General features: G+C 35.7%; 1 protein-coding gene across 1 annotated transcript in view; it reads left to right on the forward strand.

Moving 5' to 3' along the window:
* LOC141019552 (interferon-induced very large GTPase 1-like) overlaps nucleotides 1–15,045 on the forward strand; it is a 39,098-nt gene that overhangs the window by 9,215 nt on the left and 14,838 nt on the right. The window lies entirely within an intron of this gene.

A 15,045-nucleotide genomic window follows, 5' to 3' on the forward strand; every position in this document is an offset into this window, starting at 1 on the left:
ACGCAGAAAAGGTGAGCGAATGGATTCTACATGTGTGGTTCCCACCATGAAGCATGGAGGATGAGGTGTGATGGTGTGGGGGTGCTTTGCTGGTGACACTGTTGGTGAATTATTCAAAATTCAAGGCACAATTAACCAGCATGGCTACCACAGCATTCTGCAGCAACATGCAGTCCCATCTGATTTGCGCTTAGTGGGACCATCATTGACCCCAAACACACCTCCAGGCTTTGTAATGGCTATCTGACCAAGAAGGAGAGTGATGGAGTGCTGTGTCAGATGACATGGCCTCCACAATCACCCGACCTAAACCCAATTGAGATGGTTTGGGATGAGTTGAGTTGAGTTTGGAGTTGAGTTTGGAGTCTACAGTATTGATCTACAATGTAGAAAATAATAAACATAAAGAAAAACCATGAATGAGAAGGTGTGTCCACACTTTTGACTGGTATTGTATTTTTGTACATATTTTCATTCAGTTATAAACAGGAATATGAGCTATGCCATGACTCTTGTTTTATTCATTTTATTATTATTTAAAAATCTCATCAAACAGACATGACATGAAACCATTCTAAGTTGTATGCTGAAATAATGATATTTTTATTCATTCGAGATGCATGATTTTTTATACAAGATGCTTGACATTTTCTTTTTACAGTTGTTTAAAGTTCAAAGAGTAAGATGTTGAGACAAGGCATATTGTTCTATGTGTATATAATGTAATTCATTTGAAATAAGAAATGGTTCCCTCCCTTGTTCACTTTAAAAGCGTCATAACAAGCAACATGTTTAGTATTACTTTAAGAGTTTTATATAAATATCTGAAATTTTACTTTTGTTGACTCTTTTAGGGGTTATGAGAGAATCACTGTAACATAAGTGATAGATAAGATGAGTCATAAGATCGTTGTTGATTGTTAAAATGCATGAAACTTGTTTGTATGAGACTTGTTGAGTTCCATGAAAAGAGAAGAACTTGTTGACATATGTTGAAAGACAATGGAATTATTTTTTATTCTTTTGTTCACCTTTTAGCTGTCCAAGTCATCGGAGAATCATTTTCACATGTAACAATAACATTTTCATCTTCATAATTCATTTGAATTATTTTTTTAAAGAAATTAATGAATGATACTTTATTTTAACTTACTCTAGTCTAAACTAGTCCTTGTTTATCCAAAAGAAAAAGTGGGGATATTTTCCTTACATGTACTAAATAATTAATGTTTTTACATAACTGATAGGATGTTCTGAGATTGAATTAATGAAACGTTGATTATAAAAAAGCGTGAAACTTGTATTTGAGACTGTTGAATTCCATGAGAAGACAAAAACTTGTGACAAGTTGACATCGTGTTGAAAAACAGAATATAATTATTTTTTCTTATTATTTTGCTGTGTCTGTCGTCCAACTCATCTGAAAATTATTTTTACATGTAACACAAACATGTTTTTCTTCATTTTTTTGTTTGATAGATGATGGTTTATCTTAAGTTTTTGGAGATTTCAATAATTTTACACAGATTCCAATTTTTGTCAAAAGACAAATTGGTGATATTTTCTTTAAATGTAAAGACAAAATAGTTTACATAACTGACAGGATGAGTCATAAAGTGGATGTTCTGAGTTTGAATTACTGAAATTGTGATTACAAAAAAAGGGCCTGAAACTTGTATTTGAGACTTGTTAAGTTTCACGAAAAGGGACAGAGTTGTTGAAATTGACACGTCCAAAAAAAAAATCATTTTTAGTTTCTCATTGGCTTCTGAGCTGTATCTGTTGTCAAACTCATCCTTTTTTTTGTTATAAAACATTTTTTTCTTCAAATTTTGTTTTTATTTTGCATAACGCTGAATGATTGCTTTTCCAGAATTTGATGATTTATCTTTCTCAAGTATTTCGATAATCTTACACTAATCTGCATCTAATTTTAAATGTTCTATCATGCCCATGTTGGAATAGACTTTTTAAAAAAATTTCTTTAATTGTACTCCTGGCATTGCTACAGTATATTGATATACAGAGTTACTGACAGAAATATCAGTCATGTCTTTGTCAAAAGAAAATTTTCTTTAACTGAAATAAATAAAGGCTTCAAACAAAGACCAGATTGCCTCTTTTCACAAAATATGTCACAGACCTGCTATAAACTAAATCGAGTTCATTTTAATTATATAACCCAAAATCACAAATAGTGTTAATTTTGTCAGCTATTTTTAGATTAACACTGAAAAGATCAAGTGTCCATGTTAAGTTTAATCATATGTAGTCAACCTCCTTTTCTTATTTTTTGTCAGTTGTTTAGTTTGATTAAAACTCTGGACATTTTGGTCTTGTTTTACTTAAAGAAAACCATTTTAATTCAGTTTTAGTTGACAATTGACAGTTTAGTCATCAAAAGTTTGACTTTTTACTAAACCTTCATAAAGCTGCTTCAAATAAGATTTCATCCAATGATTTTAGGCTTAAAGGCACCGAAAATTAGCCACAAAATAAGAGGTTCTATGATTAAGAATGCTGCTTGACAGAGAGGTTGTCTGGTCTGATGTTATGAATTTAAAGAATACATTTAGATATGAAATGTTTTCTTATTTGAATATTTATTTTGAACAAACACTGGTCAGCAAATGAGGCCCTGAGATGAATGGAAGATGTTGTCTTGCAATGCACGCCTATTATAAAGACACTCAACAACAACAATAGCGACATACAGTTGTAATTTTTGCTGTAATTACATTACAGACACTAATTACAGTACGCTTGGGGACAGTCTTGAGGGAGACAAAGGGCTCATATCACTGTGGTTGCTCTGCATGTTCAGGGGTCACTGTTGTGCTAGCTTGTCATCTTGTGTTCATCATGGGAAAAAAAGGTTTAAAAACATTGTTGAATTTGCCACATTTTTAACTAATTTAACATTTTTTTTCTCTCTCTGGGCTTTAACAGTATGTAAGTCAACTTTCTACTTTTTCAGCTTTTTGACAATACATTTTCAGCTAATCCAAGATTTTAAAATTGTTTATTTAGCTTAAAAAGTAGGGTTTCCTTAACCCATAAAGGATGGAAAAATTGTAAGCTAAAAAGGTAACTAGTAATTAAAGTTGTCAAACAAATGTGGTGGAGTAAATGGTACAATATTTGACTGATGTGCAGTGGAGCAAAAAAAGGCTCTAAAGTTGGATAAAATGGAAAAGTTCCTCCAATTTCTACTTAAGTATGGTGCTTGATGTAAATGTAGTTGGTTCCAACTCTGGAATACTTCAGTAAATGACAGTAAAGGTTTTAGTTGACTATTTGAGACATAAAGCTGCAGCCATAGCCTACAGGCTGATGTCTGTATAGCCAGAGCTTTTTGTATATTATTGTAAGGACTGTAATCATTACCAGGCAGCAGAGCCACAGCTCACTTTTTTAGTATTTTATAAAATGTCTTATTTTTGTTAGTATTAATATTCATTGATCTTAAGATAGAAAATATTGTATTTGTTTATACCTCGTTGTTTTCTGTATAAGTCTAGTTATTCTTATTCCGTCAGATGAAGCATGCTGTTTCAAAGGGGGGAGGACTGTAGTGGGAGCACTGGGGTATCAGGTGTGATTGTACGGCTATGGCAAAGGTTTACATGGCTCACAGGCCAGGTAATAGGGCCCCTTATCATACCTTATTATTTTGCTTAGGGCACCAGGGAGGTCAGGACTGGCTATGGGCTACATTCTCCTGCACCTGTGTCTCAGTGACTCATCTGTTTTCTGAATCTGATCACTGCCTATTTGGAAAGTTCCCAGTAAACTGACCTTCATCATTTCATCTATTAACATCTTTATTGTTGCCTTTACAAGAACAATAGTGTCAGTTGGTCCCTCTAGATTTCAAGTCACAGCCTGACATGCCAACGTTTGTGTTTTTTCACTTTGGTGCAGGTAATTTCACTCAGTTAGGAAAATTCAGGCAAAAGAAGACTATTCGACTGGAGAGAAAGGATGAACAAGGAATCAAGAAACACAAAAAGAAGTAGAAAAAGGAATTTCAAAATACAGTGTAATAAGGGAAATAAGTTATCAGTTTTGAGCTTTTATTGTCTGAACAAAGTGCATCATCATCAGTTCTGCTTTCACATTCAAATGGATTGAACAACATTTTTTAATCTTTGCAGTAAAAAGACTCACTCTTGATTAAGATATAACTTCCTTTAGTCTCTTGAGTCTTGAGGTGTGTGTAAGTGCTGGCTGGTTGTCCAACAGAATGTGGTAAGAAGCAGCGGTGAATTATGGTACAATAATAATGCTGGTTTGTGACTGTCTGGTAGAAAGTGAAGTTCTTCTTCTTCATCTGTTTGACTGTCCAGTCAAACCAGCAGCGCTCAAATTAAAACATTTGGACATTTATAACATTGAAAACTTCCAAGAATTCTGCTTCAGATAAACATGTTTAACACAAACACACACATTCTTCCCCTCGGGCTAAAAAAAAATGCAGAGCTAACTATTTTAAACACAACAGTCCCAAAAAAAAACAACATTTTGGAAAACACAACAGTTGATATAATGATAAAGGTGGGACAACACTTCTTGTTTGTGATTGGACAGAACTCAAGTCCCTGGTGAAAGTTCAATGTCATTTCCTGTTTCTATTGCGTACTACTCTCAGCCTCAGCTCTAATTCTTTCAAGCGTACTGTCAGAGTTTCATGGGACCTTTTTAAAGGCATCATTATTCAAGTGGGGTTGTATGAGGTACTTATCCATAGTCGGTGTATTACCTACAGTAGATGGCGGTCAGCATGCACCCAGCAGTGTTGGAGAAACAGCAGTGGTACGAGTGTAGAAGCTAAGCAATGTACTGCTGTGGACAGGGGCTGCAGCAAAACATATTTAATACACCTAAAAAAGGCCCAACCAAAGACGTGTACACTATATTTAGAATATTTTCAGCATCTTGCCTTTAGTAGCCGTTTCTGACAGGAAACTGAAGCCTTTCTAAGCCACCAGACTCCTTTGACCAAACAGTAATTTACCTCGCAGAAGAAAGGACTTGCTGGTCTGTTGCTCATCAGTTTGCCCGACTGGTTTTGTTTTTCTTTCAATTTTCCACTTAAAGATAAAATGAGAAAAATAATGTAAATTTTTCCGGTTTTAATTTTCTTCATTCTAAATGCACTGATGATGGTGACTAAGGAATTTCCCCGTTTGTGGGACAAATAAAGGATTTCTGATTCTGATTCTGATTCTGATGATACACAGGCATCATACCCACATCTTTGCTGTTTCTCTGAACCATCAATATACTGTATACAGTATGCAGCTCTAGAACTAAACTGACTAAATTATTCTGACCAGTTCTTCTGCTCCTCCTTTTGCTGGAGCAGTTTGTTCTCTAACTCGATCTACGTTGTCATACCATGTGTCACTTATGTCTCCAATCTTTTCTTTTTTCTGTGACATTTATCCGTCGTGCGCAAAACCATTATAGCCATCTTCTCTGACTGTGTGTATTTTTGAGTCCCAGATCACGATGAATGAAGGCAGCAGTAAAGTCTCAGACAGTCACTATTAGTTTAATAGATTCCAATCACAGATTACACAGGCAATCTCAGTAAGCTTTTTATATGCAGTTTGCTTTCTCAGACTGCTACTCTGTCATAAGTAGACTGATATTGTGTGTGAAGTCAGTGTTACTGTTTGTGGGAAACAGTTTTTCAAAGCCAGGATTAGGCTTCAACCCTTCAAACACAACCAAACCAGATCAGTTGAATCTTAACATTTAATATTCTTGTGCACAACATGACATTTTTAAATAAAGATACATTCCCAATGCACTGAAGATCTACATCTCTTAATTGATAATGTTTCTCACAATACCTGACTAATTTTCAATGTCTTATCTTTTATCAAACTGATAAACAAATGATACATGTGTAAGAGCAGTTGTGTCTCTCAGCAGATCTTGAAGGAAGTCGGTTGAAGTCCCCGGTAATTTTGACGTAGCTGATGACATCCATGCTATCACGGTTAGGAAACTGGACTTCCTGTCCGTCAGGAAGCTCCACTTCAAAAATGTCTCCAGCCAGCTTCAACACAATCTAAAACAGAGAAGATACTTTGAGAAAATGTTTTTATTTTTAGTAGAAAATATCTGACACAGATATCTAAAAACCTCTCCAAACAAAACCCAAACTCCCTTCATGGCTGAATATCACTGAGGGTAAGTGGGTGAATATGCTCCTTAGCTCATTACACCGATCCTTTTAACACTAATTATGTTTTGTCGGCTGCCTTTAAATTACAAACAGCAATAAAAGAGTAATTAATTTCAAGTATATATAACTTTCCATTTCTCATTTTTGTCTTGATAAAATAACCTGAAATTCAAACATTTATCTGCTGAGCATCACTCACTCTTTACTGGACTGTGGAAGCAGAGTAGGGATTTCTGGAAGAGCTTTACCAACTTCAAGGTAGATGGAGAAGGAAAAAAGTCTGAAGAGGAAATAAACTTCACTGGTGGTGGTACACAGAACAGCTTCATTATTGGACCAACATGTTTCGGCTTGTGGCCTTTATCAGGGTCTTTACTGGACTCCCATCATGAAGCACCATGACGATTTCTGGTTTCCGTTCACTTTATGTTCACTCCTTTCCATCCCTGTTCAGTGGCATCACACTACTTTTTCTATCTCCTCCTGTTTTGTACTGTCTGAAGTTTGTAATGTTAAGTCCATCTAGGAGACAGAAACCTGTCTGTCCCTGCAGTGAAGTTTCAGCAGTGTGTTGTTGGGTTGTTACATACTGCCACCCTGTGATGAAAGAACTGAATTGCTAGACATACAGTAACTCTATAGCTCATACTTTTTAAACTTCCTTTTCAAATACAAACTATGAACTCTGGTTTCCAGCCAGGTGAAATTTGTTTGTGCTAAAAAAAAACATTTTAATATATTATAAAGTGACATCAATTTTACTGTTCAAATCACTAAAATAGGATCATTTCTGATATTTCTGTTTTAGGTTGGATTTCCTTTCTTTGCACTGACCTGAGATCTGGGCTGTTTCTGGTCAAAGGACCTGAAGATTGTGTGATATTCTGTTGTTCCTCCATAAAGCATTCCTTCTCCTCTCACATGCATCTACATGGCTGCATCACTGATTAACCACCACATCTTTATCTCTATTCAGTCTCTGCAGGATGGATGCAGAGCTGACCCTGGACCTCCCCCTTTCACTGCATTATTTGCTGCCATGACTTTATACAGATTATTTAAACTACTCCAAAGACATGAATGAGTTTGACACCACAACATGGATTCTTGTCAAGACAAACTATTAATAAAAAAGTTGTAATTTTATCAGTATAGCTGATAAGTGTATCACGTTTGTTCCACCTGCATTAATGATACTCATAACAGTTAACTGAATAAATTGGGAAACAGTGAAGTTTGAATGGACTTTAAAAGATTTTTCTATTTCTCCACTCTGTAACTACATCATCACAATGTTCTACAGCTAAATGTATTTTACATTATTATAGATATTATGTCAAAAAGTCTGAGTTTAAGGTGAAACTGAAATCTGAGCATTACTGTTTTGTAACAATTGTGATAAAACTTATACGTATATTGTAAACAAATTAACAGTAATCAGGAATAACATGTTTTAAAACTAAGACAGATGTGCAATTACAGCTGATAGTCTGAAGTCTTCATGCACCTCCAGCGTGTTTATAGGATTGTTTATCAAGCTTTTATCAGTTTTAGTTAAGATTTTTCTAAAATGATGTGGCTGATGTAATAAAGGCCTGATTTCCATTAGACATGTTGTCTCATCAAATTTGTGCTTTGGTTTTTGTTTTGTTTTGTTTTTTGAACATTTTAAACTTACATCAAATTCCCTCAACAGCTGTCAAACTGTGTAAGTAAATAAATAATTTACTTTAATTTGGCCTGAAATAAAATTCAAGGACATTTCTATCAACTCTTTAATCTTGAATTCTGATAATAACTTGCTCTAATTTAATTTAATTTCAGAATATGCACAATGTAAACATCATATTGACTGAAATATTGCCTGCTTTGCTCAGTTGGTAATCCAGCCATGTCCCAAATGTGAGATTAAGTTCAGGAAACTGTCACATGAATGACAACTCAGTAAACTCTCACTCCCTTGAGAGTCATTGAGCCTGTAAAGTTGTTATGGCTACCCTGTGAGCAAACAGCTGCCTAAGCCTGATGTGAACACCCAAATGCTAAAACACTAACTGGGTCCTGATGAACAACCCGATGAGTCTTTGTTTAGTTTGTTTCGATAAACAAAAAAAAGTTATTATGATGAGAAATGTCTGTTTGCTGATTACAAATGAGGTCAACTATGACAACTAAAAAAGGAAGCTAAATATTCAAGGGAGAACTTGTTGATGGTGGTCTGATCTTTTTTTCATTGCAATCCTGAAAGAAAGAATGGTGAAGTAGATCATCTATTACACTTTAAATAAAAGATTTATTTTGCTTGCTAATATCAACTTGACTTACTTTAATCGAAACTTAAAGCACGACACTACACTTCACAATCAAACATTAAACTCTTACACAATTACCCTGATGTCCTCAAAAAATATTTACCACTCTCTATAAAACTAGAACTTCTACCTCCATTTATCTTGTTTGTTACCTTTCTTATCTTGCTCTGCAAAACCAAAACTCCTCATAAGATAAAGTATGATGAGATAAAACTTTATTGATCCCCAGTGGGGATTTTGCATGTTGATTGTTGCAGCAGCACGCTGACCAAAATTAGTACAGATAAGTACACAGAGTAAAATAAACAAATAATAGAGGTATATACAAATAAAAGGAGAAGATAATACAAAATAGAAAACATGCAGCAGCATTTGGAGAAAAAATGACATGGCAAAGGGCCATATCACCTCTGGTTGCAAGCCAGAAAACACAGATGTAAATGCAGTGTTGTAAAAAATACACAAATGTCATAGTTGAGTCAAAGTAAAGACATAGTGTTAAAATATTACTTTGGTAAATTTCTGGATATTTTCTGGCAACAAATGTACTTCAGCATCAAAAGTTTATGTAAGATGCAACATGCAATATGCAAAGAAAAGAAACACTACTAACTAAGTCAAATACATGTTGTGGAGTCAAAGTACCATTTTTGACTGCAAAGTGAAGTAAAGTGGGCTCGAAATTGTACTTATGTACAGTACCTGAGTAAATGTACTTAGTTACATTCCATCACTGTGTAAATGTACTGTAAATGTATTACTTTTACCAGGACAGTAAGAACCTCTGCCATCCCCAAAACCCTGTCTGCATGCATACCGTTGTCACGTATGACCTTTGAAGTCATAGACACCCTGAGCTTCTTCATTTCCTCAACAGACTCCATACTGTTTAGTCAATTAAAATGTGTATTCCAATAAGTAATGCTAATACAAACTTGTGGAATAAAGTACAACTTTGTCAGATCATCCACTTCCAGCTTAAGACCCTCATCAGGGATTTTACTGGAGTCCCATGAAACACCATGGCAATTTGTGGAGTCCAGTCACTTCATATTCAAATGCTCTCTTTTGTTAATTTCCCTTTCTGCCTCCTGTCTGGACTCACATCGCTCTGTAATCTCAAACTGTTTCTACTGTCTGACAGTTTGTAACACAAAGTCCCTCCAGGAGACAGAAAACTGTGCTTATACAGAAGCTATATGGTTTCTGCATCTTAGTGGGTTACTTAATTGTTCTCAAGGTGAGTATTCGTCCTTTTAACTGATCAGAGAGACCAACTGTAGAGAGGCTCCTGTAGTTCTAACAGGACAGAGCAAGAGGAGGAGGGGAGGTCACTGAGGACACCAGATGTAATCAGTGGATCTGTTCAGAGAGCAGAGCCTGCAATGGAGGCAGAGAGGTCTAAAAAGCAGCTGACGTTCTGTTTCGTCATCATGGTGGAGGGTCCTTCACAAAGAGAACAATGATGAGCAAGAACACCACCTCTCCTGCTCTTTCCCACAGCCACAAAACACCATATGCCTTTTCTGAAGAGGAAGAAGAGATCAAAGTCTAGATGTTGAAACTCCATCTGACAGAGGGCAGAAACTTCATTGAGCCAATAACACTATAAAAACTTTCCACTGGCCTGAGATGAATAAAAGAGTTATTTTTCTTACCTAATCAATTTGATTTAATCGAAGCTCAAAGCATGACCCTTCACTTCACATTGAACTATTACACAATTGCACCGATGTCCTCAAAAGTTTTTACAATCTCATCAAAAAAAATGTACCTAGCTATAAAACTAGACCTTCAACCTCCATTTATCTTATTTGTTACCCTTCTTATCTTGCTCTGCAAAACCGAAGCTCCTCATAAGATACAGTATGATGTGATAAACCTTTACTGATCCCCAGTTGGGATGTTGCATGTTGGTTGTTGCAGCAGCACAATGGCCAAAATAAGTACAGATAAGTACGCAAAGTAAAATAAATAAATAATAGAGGTATATACAAGTAAAATTAGAAAAGAAAACAAAATAGAAAACATGCAGCAGCATTTGGAGAAAAAATGACAAGGCAAAGGGCCACATCACCTCTGATTGCAGTGAAGACAGTGTCAAAATATTACTTTGGTAAATTTCTGGAAATTTTCTGGCCATCTGTACTTCAGCATCAAACGTTCAAGTAAGAGTAAATAATACATATATTTACATGTAAGGGTTAGGGTTATACATACTGTATACTATAGGTGGACCTATTATTGGCCTGTACAACATGTTGTCGTAATGTAAGACCTTTGAAGTCATAGACACTTAAAATTAAATTCTACTGAGTAATACCAGTACAATATGTATAAAAAAGAAAGTATAACATACAGACAATAATTGTGAATGAATTCTTGTTAAAATAGTACCCTCTAAATATTTTATGATTCTGGAAATCCAAATATGACTATAAACAGCAGTTTAGACTTTATAAGCGTATCCTAGATATTGAATGTAAATGGATCATGCAACATGCAGCATCATGATTTCAACAATTCAGCTACTAACTACAAATATCAGACAAACATGGTGCAGTAAAATACAACATTTCCTATTATTAAGTCTCATCATGTAAAAGAACCAGTGCAACACTTCTTCATTAGAATATTTACATAATACTACCATTTAAATTTTGTCTTATATTATATCAGGACAGTGGAACACAACAGTCGCATACAGTATTATCATGTCATGAAGTTGTAATGGCAAACATGTTGGCAAACAGTTGCATGGAGAAACATTAGCAACAATTTTTTTTTTGTCGTGTTTCTGGCCATTCAATTAATTTAAGTCCAATATTTGCTCTACATTCAGGTTTGGTTTGGTTTCCACCAACTCCTGAGGGAAATATCTGTCTATTTAGCTGCTAAATGTTCCATTATGTCTACGAGCTAGTCGCTTACTGTATCTGTTTGGTGTTGGTCAGGGGGTGTACAGTGCATTTAGAGCTTTTTACGGTGAAAATACTCCTTCTACTGCTATAAACAGAGTATTTTTACTTTAAAAACAAAACAAGCTAAAAGACCAAAGGATCATTCTCTGTGGGTTTGTCTCAATCAGTGACACATGATAAGTTGTTAAACTGTCAATATATAACAATATTCATTAGTGCAGCTCCAACACTGCAGAAAAGATAAATCCTTATAGAGGCTACAACTTTGCAATTTGCGAGTGTTCACTGTTGAAAGAGCACTGAGCATTGTGTGTTTGGTTAATGGTTAATTTGATGGTATCAGTATTGTGTCATTGGACTTTTGGGAAATGATGGAGTTGGAGCTGAACTACTTTCACTTTTTGTTATCACTGGTTTAAAAGACAGATTAAAAGTGCAGACAGGACAGTTTGTGAGAGGCAGACCGACAGCTCATATTGTGGTCTCTGGTTATCGGAAGGATTCATAACAAGGCAGCACATCTACTCAGACCAGGCAGAACTATTAAAACACAAAGGTGAGTTTATTCAGTATTGTTACAAATGTATATCTATACAGTTTTTTTTTTAAATCAGATTAAATTTCAATTTGAAATGGCTATCTTTACTTTATGTAGAAACTTTAAGAACTGTTGGATGCATCTATTTTCCAAATGTAAGATCAAAATTCAAGAGTCGTCAAGGCCGATTCTAAATTGATGAGCACAGATTCGAATTATGGTTTGTGTGGCTGCTCTACTAGGTCTTAAAACAGCAAAGTTATGAGTCACAGTATTTGTTACATTTTCCAAAAGTAGATTATTCTTGAATAATACATAGAGTGCCCTTTACCATCTTAACTTTAGGAAATATGTTTTTCTTACCTTAAAATACCATCCAATACATAAACCCTCAACTGCGCTTGTATTTTGTTAACATGCATGAAATAAAGGAAACACTGTATCCTGGATGAGTCATTTGTCTGTGAGAAGTAAAGCCAAACTCTCCAGAGTAGTCAACCAGGGAACTAAAATCACATTCGCACATAAACCCAGCTCTCAGAACATCATGTGAAAGCGGTAAACAGACCGGCATATAAAATCCTGGATGACCACCTTCATACTTTTTATTGAGCTGATTCCTTCAGGGCAGAGGTTCAGAGTCTCCTATGCACTGAAGTTCTGTTTTAAAAAATCATTGATTTACTTATTAACTTATTTCCAAACAACATAGTCAGTTTTTACTGCATGAAATTTTGCCATACATAATTTTTATCTTTTATGTTCAATTGATGTTCTTATATGTTCTGTATGTATATGAGCCATGCCCCAGCGAAAGACAAATTTCCATTATTGCCTGTATTATTGGACAAAAAAGTTTTTGTATCTTGAATGTTGAATCTGGAATGCGATTTGGTATTTTTTCACATTGCAATATTTACATTTCACCTGCGACATTCATCAAAATGAGATATGTGTAAGATGTAATAACTTTGACAAAAAGGATATTAGATTGGTTAAATACTTTTCATTCCATTCAGCTTGAATGGTGATTCAATCTTGCAGTCATAGTTTATCACAGTATTTGTCTAACTGACTTTGTCCTGTGACTTTATAAAGCATGAAGAACAGATAAGATGCAGGAGGAGAACCAGGACAAGACACCAGCTGGAAGGGTTGAAGAGTCGGATGTCAACTCTGTAACACCGCCTGTGACAAATATGAAGGGTCATTTAAAAGTTTAAAAACAAACTAAAATTAACTTAGGGCAAGGAGTTTACCAATTATGATGCGTTTATGCTCATCATGTTGTAATTGGGAGTTACAGGAGAGTGAAGAAGAAATCAAGGTAAATGTAAGATTTCAAAACACATCTTCATCTCAGTGGGTCTGATGTGATGAGTTGGTCAGTAAAATTATCCATTTTCTCAGTATTATCCAGTAAATGAATCGGATAAAGACCAGCAGTCAGAGAACAAAAATGACACAGATGGAGGGTCTGAAATCAAATCAGGATCATCTGCATCCAATGAGAAAGGTAATAAACTTATTTGTAACTTATTCAACTAATTTTGAGAATGTGAGATTTGTTTATTACCTTTGATTGTGTCATTGTTTTTCTGCAAACTCTGTTTAACTGTGATACTGTTGTTTTTAAATGATTTCTGCAGTTTAACATTTTGATGTTTTATTTTTGTTCAGTGCAATTTTTGTTCGGTTGCGTCCGCGACACAAACGCGCCCCGTAACATGTAATCTGTTGTTTATGACAGATCAAACTACACAAATACACACAACATAACATATATATGATAATCCATCGATCCACCGATTGACTTCACTGAAAACAAATGCATACGACCGGGAGGAGGGCTAGGAAAACAGCGGAGAACAACGTTTTATCCTTACTTAAAAAAAATAAAACAACACAAATTAACCACGTTTAGTCTATAACCATGACTTTGAGAACATCATTGGTTGATGTGCCCTATAAATCCATCATTTGATTGTGTAGATCTGTCATTGCCGGTCAAACTCATCCACAAGCACTCATGAGCGCGCAGCGCTTGTCCAGAACGCGATTTGCTCATTCTCATTGCCCCAGGGCATGATGGGAGGCCCCAGAGCATCATGGAGGGTGACTCAACTGCGCATGCTCTATGGGCCCCATAACGCGGAAGTAAACCCAGAAGTCAGAAACTTTTTTGGCGTATGCGGCAGGCGAGCAACTCCGTTGAAATCAATGGCCGCCATTTTCCGGTCCGGTATCCAGTTATATAATACATCCATGTGTCGGAGTTGTCGGACATGTTGTTGTTGTTGTTCTTGTGGTTTTTCCCTCGGATACGCTGACGTTACTCTCGCGAGAATCTCGCGTTGACCTTTAACCTTTTACGAGAGTTGAGAGACGCTCTGCAGAATTAGCAGCATAGCTTCAGATAAATACCGATACATAACTTTAGAATTGGCCATCGACCGGTTAATGGTAAATTTAAATGGTTACAGGGGTCCACGTATCGATGTAGTCGCATCTTTAACGTTAAAACCGGATACCGATTCATATCGGTGAATCTTTACACCCCTATTAATTTCCTTTTGTTGTTGTCTTGCATTTCTGAAATCTTTGTATAATTCAATTCAATTCAGTTCAGTTCAGTTCAGTTCAAAAAACTTTATTTGGGCAATTCAAAGCAACATTATGTTACTTTTTATACCTTATAATAACAGCTTCAACATCATGTAGATGGTACAGTGTCTTGTAATAATGTGAATGGTGTCTCTGTCTCAGCCATTCTGCCCCCCATCACTTGTTTCTGCACTATGTAACTTCAGTGAGAGGGTAGGATCACAGGGTTAGGGTTAGGGAAACTTAGAATATCTAAATGCAGTGTCCACAACTTTGCTGCCCCCATGAGGCCAAAAATCAGTTATTGTACCTTTAAATAACTGAAATGTCAAAGGGGAGGGGAGCTCATTGGAGAGCATCTGGTGGCCTGAGATTGCCAAGATGGCGGTGGCGTAGGAAGCTGGGTGCAAAGTTTTCCGTCAAACAATTTGAGGTTTTGTGAATAGGCAGACAGAATATGTGGTAATTTTA

Source organism: Pagrus major, chromosome 23, assembly GCF_040436345.1.
Source record: "Pagrus major chromosome 23, Pma_NU_1.0".
Classification (NCBI taxonomy): Eukaryota; Metazoa; Chordata; class Actinopteri; order Spariformes; family Sparidae; genus Pagrus; species Pagrus major.